Raw genomic sequence first — 5,766 nt, forward strand, 5'->3', positions numbered from 1 at the left:
ATGTGGTGATGGGAGATTTATGGGAGCTACATATCAGCAGATAAGTCAAATATTGTGCGAAGATAAACAATATAAGAAAATTTAACGATAATACAAAGGAACATAAACAACAACACCGTATCTATTCATCTCAGTCACCCTCGGAGGCAGCTACTGCCATCGCCTCACTGATGGGGAAGAGATGGAGACTCAGAGAGCACCGGCTTCGGCTGTGCTGGGGCAGCCAGTCAGTTTGGAGGAGGAGGTGGAATGTTTTGGGCTTCTCAGAAGAGCAAGTAAGTCAAAATCAGGTAGACATGTAGGCACTTCTGAGATGAGGTGGCTAAGCATCCCCCACCGCCCCAAAAAAGTGTTATAAAATAAAATTCACCAGAATAAATTTGGAGATCTAAGTGGCTCTTAAACCGCTTATAAATCAGGCCACCTCCTGCTAGCAGGTAGCAGGGCTTTCAAAGGTGCACACAGAATGGAAGGCTTTTACAGTCAGAAAGAGGGTGGTAGCAAGGTTAGTTTAGGCAAAACCATCTTCCTTCATAGGTGGGCAAGAGGAGGTCTTACTGCCTCCTGAGCGATGTCACCTCACTCAGCGCTAATCCTGCAACTCCAGATTAACTGGAGTAAGACTACAGTTTGGAAAGAGGATGAAACTACAATTAGGTTAGATATATGTCTGGGTGGACCCAGCAAAATGGGACTTTTTTTTTTTAAACAAGGAAGAGCACTGGCTCAAGGTCTCACATCAGATTGATGCATTTGGAACCAGAATTCAGAACTCCCTTCTCTGGACCTTCCCACAGTGACACCCACCACGCCTGCCTCATACTTGTAGTTCTCAAACCTCAGTGTACATCAGATTCCTGAGCAGAGGACCAGCCTTGGGCAAATACATCTCTGGAATTCAGACTCTGCATTTTAAGAAATACTCAGGGGCCCCTTGGAAAACCATTCAGACATTAGCCAAGGCATCTCACCACTGAGAGCAGGAACTTCCACCCGCTCCCTAAGGGGCTAATAATTACGTTTGAGTCACCCATGCACACAGCCCAAGCCCCATCTGCCATTCTGGGAGGCCACCCCTCCCTTCCTGCAGCCCCACAGAGCACATGTGATACCTTGAAAGCCCCTCCTAGTCCTGTCAGAAGCCCTCCTATTCCTGTTGGGGGCGGTGGCCCTCCCACTGACCCCAAGAGCTGACTGCTCTGTACTCTCTACTCTCGGGGACTGCCCTCCTCCCACACTTCCCACGATCGGCCTGCCCCACGGGACTGCAACCACCTGCAGCATGAACCTCATAGACTCACCTTCCTCATTTAGTCATCAGTAAACAAAAATGTACTGACAAACCCTGTGTGGCACGTAATAGGCTGGCTTCTTGGGCATGCCAGAGAACCTGTCCATTTCCTATTACCCACACCTTAGTCCAGGTAAGCCACAGTTCATAGCCCTGCACTCCCCATTGCACCCCTCCCACACACAATCCATGTATTTAAAACATAAACCTGACCATGTGACTCTCATAAGCCTTTCAAGACTTCTAATTGTTCTTAAGAAAAAGACCACAACACTTACATCCGGAATGTGGGCTACTTTGCTAACACCACTGCCTTCTGACCCCCCTGCCTCCCAGCCCTGCCCCTCCCTTGCAGTCCTAGCCTGCCTGGAGCACCTCAGACCTTTAGACGTTCCGTGTGCCTGGACTAGGACATTCCACCTTCTCACTGGCACTGTGATGGAGTTTGAGGTGCACTGCTGATGGATGTCAGGTGTTCATACTCGTAAGAGGCACTGGGAGGAAGCAGGATGCGACAGAGAAAAACCGTGATGGAGGCCTGCTAGTGTTAGAGGACAGCAAATCTGAGAGGACAGGGGGGGAGGGACTCCCTTGAAGCCCCAAAAGGAGAGGGACACCCCTGAAGCCCCAAAATCTGCCTGCTCTAAGTGGGTTCTGACATCCGCCACAACCAGACAAAACATATAAAACTTTAATGAAAAGGGACTTTAATACAGTAAATATACAATATGGAACACAAAGAATATAACTTCTAAATCAAACACCTGAAGTGACCCATCCCCTCGTGGGCAAAGTCACCCAAAAGGGATTGGCCCAGAGCAAGGCCTGAAAGCTGCCACAGACTAAAGCACCTTCTGGCCGGGACCCATGGAAAAGGGTCAGAAATGGCCAGACAAGTCTGGGAGGAAAAGAGCAAAATCAGAATCAGTATAAACACTGCCATAGTCACCTCCCTACAGGTCTCTCACCCACCTCTGCCTTAACCAGTCCAGGGCCAGGAAACAAGCCCAGTTTCTTCCTCACATGCTTGCTGCTCCATGTGGCTTCCTCAGGTCTCCTCCTTCTCCATCCTGCTTCCTTCCCTTCTTCTCCCTTCTCTTCTCTCCTTTTTCTCTGCTCAGCTCCACCCTCCTTCTGGGTGGGGCAGGGAACCTGGAACTTCCCTTTTTCCTAGGGGCCACCCTGTTACACTAGGACCTTAGCCAACATGGAGCAGACCTGGAGCAAACCTTGCCCCAGAGAGCGTGGAGTCTTTGCTTAGTCCCTAAGCTAAGGCTTCTCCAGTAGGGCATGGAAGCCAGCTCAGGCAAGGCAAGTCAGTGAGGGCAGGCGACCCAGCTGGCCCTGCCAGGAGGAGGGTGACCTTTACCCTATCGACCACACCCACAGGTGTGGACCACTGTCGTTCTCACCTTGTCAGGCCTCTGAGTGGTTCGTGGGCCACATTTCCTGGGAGATGGTCAGACCTCCAAGCTATAAGCGCTTATGAAATTCCTTTTCTTCCCAGCAGTTATCAGTTTCTAATGACTTGTTTCTACATGTGATTATTTAATCGATGTCTGCCTTCTGCAAAGAAACTGTATGTTCTGTGCAGGCAGGGACTGTCTGTGACTCACTATAAACCCAGAGTTTAGCCCAGTAAAAACTTGTTAAGAAGTGAAAACAGGTACCATGTCTTATAAACATTCAACTGTCCCAGCTGTGTGGGTCATTGAGATTTTGCCAAGTATTTGAACCTCTGGTCCAGCTCACAGGGAAATGCAACCATATTTAAGTGCCTGCTCTGGCCCCACCCCCACCTGGACTAGAGGGCAGAATAAGGCAAAGTTCACCTGATTACCATGATTATCATCATCACAAATATTACCCAAAAGCCTTTTAAGGCTCAGTGCACTCATGGGCTGCTCACATTTCCAAACCCAGAGGACTGTCACGACCTGATCCCTGGGTGTGTGAGCTGCACCGCGGGGCTAGGAATCACAGTTCCTGCTCTACCACCTCAACAAGTAAGTAAATCCCTTCCTACGAAGCCTCATCTGTAAAATGGGGATAATAATGCCTTCCCTCTTTACTTCATTGGTGTCTGTCCAGTTCAAGAAAGAGCTTTGCAAACTATAAAGTGGCTCGCAAAAAAGCAAGGCAGCATCTTTCTCATGCAGTCACAGAGGTTGGTTGAGATATATTTGGGATACCAATCTGTTTTCCACAACGATGACGTGGAAGCCACATAGGTGGGCTGTGTTCTTCTCAGTTGTGCAACTGGATTTGTGCTCTTGTCTCTAAGCCTGGCCTCTCTCCCAGCTCTTGTGCCTTCTGATCAGAGGCGGAAACATCAGGAAGCAACTGACCTAGTGCTTCGCCCTTGCTGAACAGAAGGGACTGTGTTTACATCAGCGCAGGTCAAGGTTAAATGTGTTTTGGAGGTGGAGGAGAATATGTATGTAGGTAGGTGTGCGTCTCTCCAGCTGGGCAGAGCCCAAGAGAATGTTGAAAGTTTGGGTATATTAGAGAAGCAAGGTTTCTTGCGGGAGAATATTTTACCTGGAGACTAAATACTTGGCCATTGAGACAGGGACTGGGAATGAGATAGGGATACTGGTCTGGAGCTAGAAATAGTGATAAGAAGCCCAATAACTTGGCCCTCAATGAGATGAGCCAGTTTGCTAATGGAGAAATACTCAGATCTTTGGTTTCTGTGGTTCTTCCTATTCCCTTACTGGGTAATCATAATTCATTCATTCATTCATTATCCACTTAAGGTAATCAAATACATGGCATTCTCCTGACAAAGGTGAACAAGAATGACCCACGGTACTAAGTTCTAAGTTCAGCTTTTATATAGTCAACTCACTGAATTTTCTTTATAGTCTCATGAGGTAGATATGTTAACCCATTTTATAGATGGAGCAACTAGGCTTACAAAGTGTTAGAGAAAAAAACAATAGGCCCCAGATGGAGTTATTCATACCAAGGCCCACCAAGACGTAATAACTAACCTAACTCAGTCTCTCCAAAAAGTGGAATTTTACCTAAATAAACTGGAATTTCCTGGTTAGCACTAGTCAGGTATTCAGCATGATAAGACTAAGACATCCCTCCCCACACACCCTCCTCCAAGGCAGGCGAAGGTGGCTTTACCTGGACTAATCTTTCATGTCTTTTGCTAACAGCCTTGTCCCACCCTCTTTTTACTATAAAAACCTTCCATTCCGTCCAGTTCCCTGCAGCACCTGTCTGCTGTCTAGATGGCCACTTAATGAAGTCAATTAGAGCTCTACATTTATTCTGATATAATCTGTTTTTGAACACGTTTTTTGAGTAACACCCTCAAAGCCAGCCAATTGATAAGTGGCTGTATGCACCTATAATCAAACTCAGAAATACTAGTACATTCTTTCCTACACACTAGTTTTTTTTTTTTTTTTTTTTTTTAGTGCTTCCTGTTCCGTTTTCACAAATATAGTGTGTGTGTGTGTGTGTGTTTTAAGGGCAAGGGAGCCTTGAGTTGTTTTCTCCCTGAAAACATCTAGACAACAGTATTTCCAACACGGGAAGGGACCTTAGTGGTCATTTAATCCAGTTTATTTGTGGCAAATTCGAGGCCCCAAGAAGGGAAGTGACTTCTCTCACATCCTCTGTTGATTCTGATGTCTCAGTTAGACCTGGTTTCTTCTATTTCTGCTCTTGCCAGACACTGGCTCTTTGTGAACCAGGAACCTCTGCCTGGGGATAACCTCTACCAAAAATCATAGCCGCTTTGTGGTAAGCACTCATTCTCCAAGAAAGACCCTCTGAGTGCCCGCTGAGTGACAGGAACAAGAAAAAGCCAAGCCTGCCCCTTCTGGAGCTTCCAGGGTTAGAAGGGGTAGCAGCCATATACCTCAGTAAAAAGGTGTCAAGGTAACTGGACACATAACAAGATAATTACTGCTACCAGGAAGAAAAGAGAGAGAACGTGGGAGCTGCATTCAACTGAGTGGTCTGACTAGCTGATCCTTGAATTATACGGAGTCACTGAGGTCCCAACCAGGAAACCTCGGCTCGGAGGGTGAGCGTGGGCATCGATCCCACGTTCCCCACCTGTCCTTGTTTGCCGCCCCAGTCGAGGGACGCTGCGCCTGGATGATGAAACTCGGGGCGAGGACCACGCCATCTCGCAGCCTGCGTCCCTGCAGGTGTTGAGGTGGGGGACGACCAAGGGGGTGGTGGATGGATCTCCAGGGAGAAGGGCAGAGACAACCGCATTCTCCGCAGGCCAACAGGGCAGCCCCGCCCGACCCCCGGACGGACAAAGGGCCAACCCACCTCCGGGGACAGTCGGACCACCGTTCCCGCCTCCCGCCCGGCCCCGAGCGGGCCCGCGCGGGGGACGCTGGGACTTGTGGTTCAACCGGCCGCCGCACCTGCGCGGGAGCCGAGCCTGGAACTACAAGGCCCAGGGGCCCGCGAGCAGGCCGGGGGCGGGTCCCGGGCGG

The sequence above is a fragment of the Condylura cristata genome, unplaced genomic scaffold (assembly GCF_000260355.1).
Source record: "Condylura cristata isolate star-nosed mole 26May11 unplaced genomic scaffold, ConCri1.0 scaffold00028, whole genome shotgun sequence".
In the NCBI taxonomy this organism is placed as follows: domain Eukaryota; kingdom Metazoa; phylum Chordata; class Mammalia; order Eulipotyphla; family Talpidae; genus Condylura; species Condylura cristata.